Source organism: Sapajus apella, unplaced genomic scaffold (assembly GCF_009761245.1).
Source record: "Sapajus apella isolate SASKATOON/1434 unplaced genomic scaffold, GSC_monkey_1.0 scaffold215, whole genome shotgun sequence".
Classification (NCBI taxonomy): Eukaryota; Metazoa; Chordata; class Mammalia; order Primates; family Cebidae; genus Sapajus; species Sapajus apella.
In genome coordinates, this window is record NW_022437155.1 from 417,044 (window position 1) to 428,328 (window position 11,285).

Here is an 11,285-nt window from a genome sequence, read left to right on the forward strand (position 1 = left end):
AAAAGAAAAAGAAAGAAAGAAAGAGAGAGAGAGAGAGAGAGAGAAAGAAAAAAGAAAAAAGAAAAAGAAAAGAAAAGAAAGAAAAAAAAGTTCCTCTGTCCACACAAGCAGGTACTGCTCTCTGGAGGTGCAAAGCCCATGTCCTGTTGAGATTTCAAACAGATTCTCTCCTCCCTGTCCCACATCAGGTGGGAAGGGAAAGAGGGATGGCTGTTCTTGGGGAACGGGGCCGGGAAATAGCTTTGCGGAGGGTGAGCTGGTGTGAGAACACACAGATATGCACACATTTAGATGTACACACATGCAGGCACAGAGAGTGCCCCCGTGTGTGTCCAGGGAGCTCACATGCAGACACGCAGGGCATGGAATACACCTACGCGTGCTGGACCTCATGTAAGGAAGCAGATGATGGGCCCTGGTCTGCCCCGGGTCTGTCTCTGACACCTCTGCAGTGGAAATTCTTGGAGCCTCCAGGTGGGTAGCAGGGAAACAGGGTTCTGTCTCCATGACCCCCATTCCTAGTGGTCTTGGTTAGCTCCCATGGGAGGGTAATTACCATTTATTAAGCCTCCCAATTTAGAATCAGTCACAATTAACTGGAACCTCTCAACCCCCAACCCCGACTTTTTTTCTTTTTTTTTTTTTTGAGATGGAGTTTTGCACTGTCACCTGGGCTGGAGTGCAGTGGTGCGATCTCAGCTCACTGCAGCCTCTGCCTTCCAGGTTCAAGCAATTCTCCTGCCTCAGCCTCCTGAATAGCTGGGATTACAGGTGCGCACCACCACGCCTGGCTAATTTTTTGTATTTTTAGTAGAGAGGAGGTTTCGCTATGTTGGCCAGGCTGGTCTCGAACTCCTGATTTTGTGATCCACCCACCTCACCCTCCCAAAGTGCTGGGATTACAGGCATGAACCACTACACCTGGCCCCCAACCTTTTTTTTTTTTTTTTTTTTGAGATAAGGTCTCACTCTGTCACCCAGGCTGGACTACAGTGGTGCAATCTTGGCTCACTGCTGCTTGACCTCCTGGGCTCAGGTGATCCTCCCACCTCAGCTTCTGGAATAGCTGGGACCACAGGTACCCACCACCAGGCCTGGCTAAAATAAAAAAAAAAATTTTTCTGTAGAGAGAGGGTCTTGCTATGCCAAGCCCCTTTTTTGGTCCTTGGGGGCTAAGGACAGACGTCAACAGCACTTGAACATGACCTTCAGTTTGCCCTTTACGTGGACCCCTTTGTCTGCCACCCCCCAACTAGCCAGCGCTTGACTAGAAATGCAGCTTCAACGTCTGTCCTCACGCATCCTCCTCAATCCCTGCCCCTGTCCTGGATGCCCATTTTCTCTCTGTCTAGACCACCCTCCTCTAGGAACCAAGATCCTCACCCAAAGACATGAGAAAAATAAACCAAACAGTGGGACAGGAATCAGAATGTCCACGTGGTCCCAGGGCCCAAGATGGCCAGAGCTTTGCATTGGGTGATGAGGGGGCCCTGGGTCTCCTAGCCCCCTGGAGCGGCCAGGCCTTCTGCAGAGGCTTCGGCATTGGTATTCTCTGTCCCTCACAGCCCAAATTACACTGACTCTCCTGGGACCCTTTTATCGCACGTTGTCGCTTCAGCAAAAGGTTATGTACGAGAACATGGAAATCCCTCCCGCATATTAACTAAAGGAGCATTTTAAAAAATGCACCGGAGAAAGAAGCCCACCTAAGAGCCAATTTTTCCAGTGTCTTAGATGAAACGAGCACTGGACTGGGAGTCAGGAGTAGGAGTCCTTGTCAGGGTCCTGCCCTTACTGGGACCTGGGGCGTGCCATGTCACTTCTCTGAGATCCGGTGTTCTCATCTGCTAAAAATGAGAATAAAAGCACCCACAATGGTGCTCTATCAGGGATGCTGTGAGGGTCATCTGAATGCCTGGAATGAATGAATCATCTTATAGAACAAGCAGGATCTGATTGGTGTTAGTATTCAGGCTTTGCCAACCAAGTACTTAACAGGCAAGGAGAACATGGAATTATTCCCCAAGCGTTCTGCGTCCTTTCACACCTCCTTATCTTTCCCCACACAGTGCCTGCACCTGGTGCACCTTTTCTTTTTCTTTTTGGCCTGGAGAATTCTCAGGAAACACTAAGACCCAGTTTGGAATCAGTTTCTCAGTTCTGACATTTACTAGATGAGCTTCAGAGATGCAATCTGCCTCGGATCAGGGAAAGCCAGGATGCCAGGACGGGAACCCCGGTCTGAGCAGGGTGGCAAGCTCCACTGAGTGCTAGGGCCCAGCTGGTACAGGAGTGGGAACTGCAGCAACCAGGTGACTCAGAAGGTGGCAGCCCCGTGGCAGCTCTGCCGATGGTGCCCTGTGGGTGTGTGGCCCTGCAATGCCGACCTGATTTTTTTTTCAGGGAAGCAAAACGTAGAATTTTTATTTGAAATCCAATGTTATTTTTAAAACCCTGGGCTGGCCAAACAGCGCCCACCTGGGGGCATCGCCAGAGAACAACTTCTGGCCATGTGCTTAAGCTCTGGCCTCTCCATGGAAGGGATGGCAGAGGAGGGAGCAGGGTCTGCTCGGGGCATGGGAGAGTGAGGGTATTCCAGGCAGGACTGAGGGGGCAGGCAGGAGCAAGGGCTGGGGAGCAGGACTGCACGAAGCAAGTTTAACTGGCGAGGAGAAGGCTGGCCGCTGGACAGCAGCAGCCTCTGGGCCTGGGTGTGCTCCTCTGTCAAATGGGGATGATAAAAGAGCCCAGCTCCAGCAGGTGATGAGAGGAGTGTGCCAGGGGCCCCTGGCTTGAGAACAGGCGCAGTTGGGACCTGTAGGATGAATGAGGGAGGAAGAGATTCTTAAAGGGTAGTCGCCCTCAGCCAGTCACTCTGTGAAGGCTGCAAACCCTAGGAGATGCCCAGGGAAGGACGTCACTTGCCCGGCATCACACAACAGGTGACTAAGTGAATGGCAGATCCAGCCACCACAGTGTGACCCATGATCCCATCCCCCTCCCCCAGACAGAAGGCCACAAACAGGGAATGTCCTGAGGGGTACTAAGAAGGTCTTCCCTGCTCCAACCCGTTACCACTTTAGTCCCATGGCCTGCCCAGGACTCTGTCATCAGACAGCCTTTGTCTGAACTAAGCAGTGCCTTCTTCTCAGTAAGGAGTGCCTTCTTCTCAGTAAGGAGGCCAACGCTCCCAACACAGCCCTGGGTTTAGCCGCAGGCTCGCTTCTTACCAGCCATGGGCTTCAAACCACAGCTGCCAGACCTTTCCAAGCCTCAGTTTCTCCATCTGTAAAATGGGGATGGTAGCAACCTTTCGCTGGCAAGGAGGGTCTGAAGACTGGACACAACAAAGTGCCAGGGCTGGACACCTAGGAGGCCTCACCGAGAGGAAGCTTGGAACAAGATGGCTCAGTACTTCCTCCTGATGCACATTCTTATTCCCCTCGCCACCTCCCCCAGTGATCCTCCTCCAGGCTGCACCAAGGCTCTGGGTGCTGTTCCCCGCTCTCCGTGCTGAGCTTTACTTTCAGAGAATTCGAATCTGCTGAGCTTTAATTACCAGTCCTCCAGGACCATTACCTACTTCTCCAGCTGAGACTGAACAGTCCCTCCCAGCGCTCAGCTCACAGGGGATGCAGGGCTAGGCCGAGCTTCTCTGGGCTTAGGCAAGAGCTTGGGGAGATGGTCAGGTCCCCACTTCCCTCTAGACCAGCATTCCAGGCCTGCACAGCAGCTCCAGGAGGGAGGCTGCTCTCACCCAGCCCACACCCCACCAGTTAGAATCAGAGGACTCAGGAGTTCTCAGGGAGGAAACTGAGACCCCACCTGGGTTCTCTCTTGCTTCTCTTGAGCCTCTCCTCATTGTCCCTGCGTGTTCCCACTGCCGAGGCTGCTCCAGCCGTGCTCAGTGCCCAGAGTATCCGTCTTTTCCTGCTGCCTTCAAGATAAAACCCTTCAAGCAGTAAAGGCCTAGTCTCCTGTTTGGCCTCCGTTGCTGCCTCCGCCTCCCCACTCCTACCTGCTCACCACCCACACCCCCAGGCCTCTGACATGCTGTGTCCTGCAGCCAATACTCTTCCTTCTGCAGCAAGATGCTTCCACTTGGAAACCTGGCCCCGGTCCCTTTGGGTGCCTTGGCCAGGGCATCTCAGCCAGATCCTTGGGGCCATCAGCAGACACTGCAGAAGGACTGAAGGAAATGAAACACAACCTGTAAACGAGGCCTGAATCAGATGTGCAGGAGGATGGGCCTGGCCACTGGGGCCCCAAGTGCAGGGTCAGGCTCACCTGATTCAGACTGGTCCCGATACCCTGTGTGTGGCCCCTCTGCCCACATCCTCACCTGTAAGAGGGCTACTAAGGGCTGGGTGGGTGTGAGAAGCACACCAGACTGGCACCACGCCTGGTGCCCTGGCAGTTCCCAGGGCCCTGCAGAACCTGCCTCCTTGAGCATCGCCTGCCCCGCAGTCTAGAAAGGGCTCTCAGGCTGGGCACGGTGGCTGACACCTGTAATTCCAGCAATCTGGGAGGCCAAGGCAGGCGATCATGGGGTCAGGAGATAGAGACCATCCTGGCTAACATGGTGAAACCCCGTCTCTACTAAAAATACAAAAATTAGCTGGGCATGGTGGTGCACGCCTGTAGTTCCAGCTACTTGGGAGGCTGAGGCAGAAGAATCGCTTGAATCCGAGAGGTGGAGGTTGCAGTGAGCCGAGATGGCCCCACTGCACTCCAGCCTGGCAACAAAGTGAGACTCCATCACAAAAAAAAAAAAAAAAAAAGAAAAAGAAAAAGGGGGCTCTCTCAGCTACTCAAGGAGTCTAGCCCAAGATCCCAGGCTGTGAGTGGGCTCAGAGCAGGGCTCCTGCGGCTCGGGCATCAGAGCAGAGTAACACTGGCAAAGCTCTGCCTCTCTGCCCTGTGCTGACCTCGGAAAGGCCTGCTCCAGTCTACCCTCCTGGGCCAGCAAAGTCTCATCCTGTGCCTCGGTCCCCCAGTCGGTGACAGCACCTCATAGGATACCCCAGCCCTGTCAGGGGAGCTCCACTCTGGGAGCCCCAGTTTTGCCATCCCTGCCCCACTTGTACTTCAGGATGGTCACAGTGACCGCTGGGCAACAGCAATGAAGCCAGGAGGCTGCACACTAGTGGCCCCGGGTCTGAATCTGGTCGTAGGGGTGCTGCTGAATTAGGTGACTACACATACAGACCAGGAAGTATCACATAAATCTGAATCCCGTTCCTGAGGCAGTGGACAGCAGGTGCTGTGGGCTGCATTCCTGTGGGCTGCCGTGGCAGAGCCGAGCTGCCGGCCCCACAAGAGCCACGCAGCCACCACATCCTCCTTGGCGCTCCCTGCCTGGCCCTGCAGGGCCTAGAGGTGGGTGACCCCTGCATTATGCAAACATGAGTTCATTTTCTGATCACTCCTCCAAGGTAACACGTTTGCGTTTTAAGGAAGGCCTTCAGTGCTCTGACCTCAGTGGTGACTAACGGAAGCATTTCAGGCCCTAGGAAGGGCAGGAAGGGGATATTTGGCAGGAAGGCAGATACCAACATCAAAAAAACTGCTCCTGAGAGGTGGCATCTTGCAGGCATGACCCGGGGCAGGCAGGGTCTCTCTGCTGCTTCAGTGCAAAGGGCTTTTTGTGGAATGAGTGAACATCTGCCTGCCTCTCTCCTCGTTCTGCCTTGGGGACCAGGTGGATGCTGACTTCCTGTTTTGCCGCCCCCTCCGATCCCTCATGATACTGTTTCTGGCTCCCCATAAGATGTGGGACTGGGTTCAACAAATCTCACTAGGACCTACCCCAGCAGAAACAGCTCTCCCTTTTCCCCCTCTACCTTTGGTAACAGAGCCTCAGGTGGGTCCAATGAGCATCTTTGCCCCCTAGAGGCTCATACTGAGATGACAGTCCCCTGAGCCCCAGCCTGTCTCCTAGAACGCACTGAAATGTTAACAGTGTGTCCCACTCCCCAGAAGCCAGCAAACCCAAAGCCTCTGCTGTGGCAACACACAAATGCCCCGAATGGACTGACAGGTGCACAAATGCACAAATGAGCCCCTGTGTGCATTCCGGGGCTGCCAGGCACTTGAACAAACTTGACCTGGTTTTCCTTCCTTCCGTCAGTCCTCTCCGGAAAAGCTATGGTCCCCATTACCAAAGGGGAAACTAAGGCTCAAAGAAGCGGAAAAAACCCCTGCTCATGGCCAGCGATCTCACTTGTTTCTGTGTGTGGCCAAGCCACAGTGTGTCTCCTCCTCTAGAGAAGATGGGCTCAGGGAGCAGAGGAGGCACACGGCAGGTGGGAGTGAGCAGAGGTATGGCAGCGGGCAGGTCCCACAAAGGCTCGTGAACCCCGCAACACCCGATGCTGGGGGGGAGGCGGAGGGTCACCTGGTTTATTGTTATTACTACTCCTTTCTACTACTGCAGTCCTTACCAGGCTTACAGGAGACAGATAACCAGGCAAGGCCCAATGTGACCAGGCCCAGACTCTTTCCAGAAAAGGCATGGCACAGGTACCCAGTAGTGTGGATACAGTGTCTGAGCCTCACGGGGCACTTGTGGCTGATCTGCTGTGGAACCATGAGCCAGGTGGGGCAGGAGCAAGGTGGAGAGAGGCAGGCACTGCCCAGTTTGGCAAAGGTGACCTGAGTCAGACCAGGCTGCTCCAGGCTAGTGAGTCACGCAGCTCCCCACATGAATGGACATCACAGCCCCCCAGCCCCGCGCTGCTTGGGCCTCAGAAAGGAACCACCTCAGGGGTGCCACAGAGAAGGTCTTGTCATCGTGGGCCCCAGCTTCCCAGGGGTCCTGCAGACGCAGGGGCTCATGGTGGGAATCTGGAGGCAGCTGGGAGCTATGAAGGGCATCTAGGCCTCAGGGTCAGAGGTCTGGGTCCCATCTGGGGTTCTCGACTCCTGGCTGCAGGACCTCAAGCGCATCACTTCTCTGTAAACTGGAACCATAAATGCTGACTTGCAGGATCTGTGCAAACAAGCAGCTCAGTGCCTAGCATATGAGTAGCGATCCACAGGGCTGGGGGCTGCCACCCACTCCTGGGATCTCAGAGACCACCGCCGGAAGAGAGTCCCTAAAATTCAAAGGAGAAGCTCAAACCTGACTCGGGCACATGCCCCTAAACACCTTGCCACTTGATTTCCCCAGCCTGTGCTCCCCTCTGCAGGCTGCGGCTCCAACTGGCTGTGCCCTGCCATTGGACCCTACCCCATTTTGCATTCTCTGCTCTCAGCCTCTTCCTCTCCCTGGCTGGGGGATGTGAGCAGGAATGGCTCAATCAGGATATAATCGTTTTTAATTAACGTGCGGATCATTTCACAGGCTGATCTCCTTGGAGACCAGAGGGAAGACGGTCTTTTAAGATTTTCTTTTGCCTCCCTCAACCCCACCCCTCCCTGCCGAAGGCCTTCCCCCCCTTCACCCACCCAGCCACAACCTTGAAGCAGCACAAAAGCCTGATGCCTGGATCCCTCCTGGGGCCATTAGGAAGAAACCACATGCACACACATGCATGCGCGCGCACACACATGCCTGAGCTGGGGGGCACCCTCCCCTCCCCCCAGAAATGCACAAATGGGATCAGAGACTGACACCACAGAGGGGACACACACAGGAACACACACACAGAGGCATGCATGCACAACACATGCCCAAGCTGGAAGGCACACAAACCCCTTAAGAAATAAACAGGATCAGAGGCACACAGATGTGCACACATATACAGACGTGCCACAAAAACAGAGGCACTCACAGGCACGCCACACACACAGACGTGGACGTACAGATGCACATGTCCATGGGGATGCATCCAAGCACAGAGACATACTGCAGAAATGTCCAAATGCCTACACTCACAGCGGGTTTCTCTCTACCTGGATGGTTGGTGTGCCACAGCGGAGGGGCAGAAAGGCCCTGTCCTCTGATGGGGAGTCAGAGCCATAATTGCCCTGTCCCCCACAAGCACCCCTAAGCCTCCCCCTGGGGTGCCCTGCCACCTGCCCCACGAGGGACCTAGTGAATAGAGAAGCCACCACCCCCAGGCCCTGCCTCCTTGACATCCACCTGGCCAGAGCTTCCCACCTCTGGCCCCCAAACAGCTGTCCCACTGCACAGCCCACCCGGATGGCCAGCCCGACACCCCCACTGGGAGTGAGGCCACCCAGCCACTTCCCTGGGTGCCCCATGAGGCCCTCAAGGGGATGAAGGGGCTTTATCTCTTCTTTCTTCATTTTATATAAATCCTTCTCTTTTCCTCCTTTATTCCCCCGCCAATTTTCTTCCTTCCAACTCCCTTCCTGCTTTTCTAATCCTTTGCTTTCTCTCCTCATCTCTGCGTCCACTCTTTCTTCCTTTTCTCCTTCCCTCCTTTCACAAGGGTCTCCTGGAGTGAATCTCAGGCCTGACAGAGAGTTTAAGGGGTACCCATCTCCCACACCACTCCTTCCTACCACATATCCGTGCCAACACCTGCTTCTGCTCCTGAACAAATCCAAGGCTAGGTCTCTGACAAGTAAACTGAGGCATGGGGCAGGGGTGCAACCACGAGGGCCCCTTGAGACCTGCAGTCCCACCTTCTCACTGCTTTGGATCCTCAGCTTTTCATGTGGAGAATGGGTGGGCGAAGAGGAAGGGGAGCTGTGGTGGGGGTAGTTGGGGCAGTGGGCGACAGGCAGCCTGTGGCCGCGAGATCCTGTGAACACGCCCAGTGGGCAGTGGCCCAGGAGGGGCCAAGACGCCTGTCTGGGGCTCCAGCTGCGGCACCAGGCATAAGCTTGGGGTCTCAGTACCTCCATTTGTGAAATGGGCAGCGTCAGCCATAAAGACCTCAGGAATCTTCTCAGATGTGAAAACCAACATGGCAAATCAGTAGCTGGGTCTTGGCTGCTGCTGAATAGCCCAGTGACTGCTGTGTGACCTTGGGACTCACTTCCCCTCTCTGGACTCTGGCTTCCTCTTCTGTCAAAGGAGGGAGGTCAGACAGGTGATTCATTGCCAAGGCTCTTTTTGGCTCTGGTGGAAGGTTCTAGATTGTGGGAAAGGAAAAATAGTGTCCCACTTATCCAGAGAAAACTAGAGAAGCCGTTTCTCCCACTGCACACAGTCGGAGCCTTCGGCATCAGCAGCGGCATTTTGAGCAAATCATTTTAAATATCAAGAAAAGCTCTCTATACAAAATATATGCACTACATCATTCATCAGGAACATCCAGAACGTTGGACAAAAGGGGAATATTAAGTAAATTACGGTACATCCACTTGATTGGAAAAGCCTGAAGACATTAACCATGGTGTTTATGAAGCATCGGTTACAAAACAGGAAAAGGCTCACATTATGCCGGCAAAGCAAGCAGGATATACATCTGAATATAGAGAATGACGACAAAGTCTTTAAAAAACAAACCAACCACAGAGTCAAAAAGGACTGGGAAGAACTACATGAAAATACTAACATTGTCAGAGCCCGCTAAGACTGTCAATAACCTTGTCTGTTTTCCTTTTTTCTTTTTCACCTTTGCTATGAATGCTATTTTACAATATATATTTCATAAAGGTTTTTTAAAAAAAACCCACAAGGGCTAGATGCTTCCAATTGAGAAACTTTCCCTTTTCATTCATTCATTACTGATTCATTCACTCCTGTGTTTGGCTGGACAAACACAGGACACTGTGCGTGTCTGCCGTGTGCCAGGCCCTGGGGGCTCTAAAGAAGATAGGAAGAAAAAGGTTCTTGAAAACGGAAACTCGTGGTCTGGGGAAGGGAAGGCAGCCCTACAAATAACTCTCCACTAAGGGGCTTGTGCCATGGGCATGAGCAGCAGGCAATCCCTACTGGTTTCAAACCTGCCTCCCAGAGCCTCACCCAGGCCTCCCTCAGCTGCTAGGGTCTCATAGTCCAACCTATGGGTCAGACACCCACCCTTAATGGCCAGGCCTGCAGCTGGGTGGGTGTGCGGGGCAGGGCAAAGGCTTGCTCAGGAGGCCCCCCACCTGGGTAAAGGGTAGAAGGGCCCCTCCCTTCCCTCTACCCCAGACCCGTGGCAACTTCCCTTCCAGTTCCTGATGGCCCTGGCTAGTAACCTCTCTTCCCTCCGGGCCACAAGGCCACTGCCTTGCTGCCTGACCCTCTCTGGGCTCTGATTTCCGCCTCCCACAAGGTCCCTGAACAAGGCACCACCCAGCCCGGTCCTGTTGGCTTTGAAGGTGGAGTACAGGGTCTAGAATCTGCTTGCTCCAGTCAGCCAGTGTCAGGCTGTTAGCCTGTCAGAGGGTCCAACAATGTGTCCCTGCTGTGTGGGGGCTGACAGATTTCTGGGGGAGGGTTAACTCCTTCTATTCCTGGACCAAGAGACTGAACAGCCTGAAAACAGTCTAGCCACCCCCCCCAACCCCCGCCCCAAAAGGTGCCTCCCCTCTCCCCCAGGAATCCTCTCTTCCAGCAGGGAGAGGAATTGTCTTCACCTGCCTGGGCTGCCAGCTTGGCGTCTCCGGACCTGGTTCTCCATCCCAGGAAGCAAAATGGGAGGGGGCACCTTGATCGCCTGGCTGCTTGCCTGGGAATCCAATTAAGGCTGATTTCCACGGGCTCTCCACCCCCCAACCGCCAGTCCAGCTAGCCCTTCGCTCTTCCACGTCTCCTCCTCCTCTGCATCCCCCGATGGAGCAAAATAATCTGGGGGCTTTGAGTGCCGGGAAGCCTCTGATCCGGCGGTCGCCCCTTCGACTGAGCCCCCGCCTCAGAACTGCAGTCCCCAGAAATTTTCTGGGCTAGCATTCCCTTCCCATGGCCGCAGTGGGAAAAGCAGAAGTTCCCACCACTCTCCTCCCCTTCATCCTCCCCTCCCCCCGGCCCAGAGGGAGGGGGTGAGGCGTCCGGATCTCCGGGTCACCGGAGCAGCGTCTGCTGAGGATCGCAGGAGACAAACACTTCGTCACACCAGCACAGCACCCTCGGGATCACCTCTTTCAGCCCGCATTGTACCGGAGGGGAGGAGGCTGAGGTTAGAAGGGCCCTCGACGTGCCTGAAGTCACCAGCCAATCGCCAAGCACAAGAGGGGCTGCCATCCAAGACCCCGGCTGCGAACCCAAGTCTCTCGGCAGGGCCGCGCACACCCCCCAGCCCCCTCCCTGCCCCGGCGCCATCCCAAGTCGACGTCTCTAACCCAAACAAGCCCCTCCCCCGGGAGCCCCCTCCCTCCCCCTACCCGAGGCCCAGGGTCAGCAGCCCCAGGAAGGACCCTCCTCCCCACCCCACTCCCCCGCG

The 11,285-nt window shown here is 54.9% G+C and overlaps 1 protein-coding gene across 3 annotated transcripts in view; it reads right to left on the reverse strand.

The window, feature by feature from the left end:
* RAI1 (retinoic acid induced 1) overlaps positions 1-11,285 on the reverse strand; it is a 131,401-nt gene that overhangs the window by 75,646 nt on the left and 44,470 nt on the right. The window lies entirely within an intron of this gene.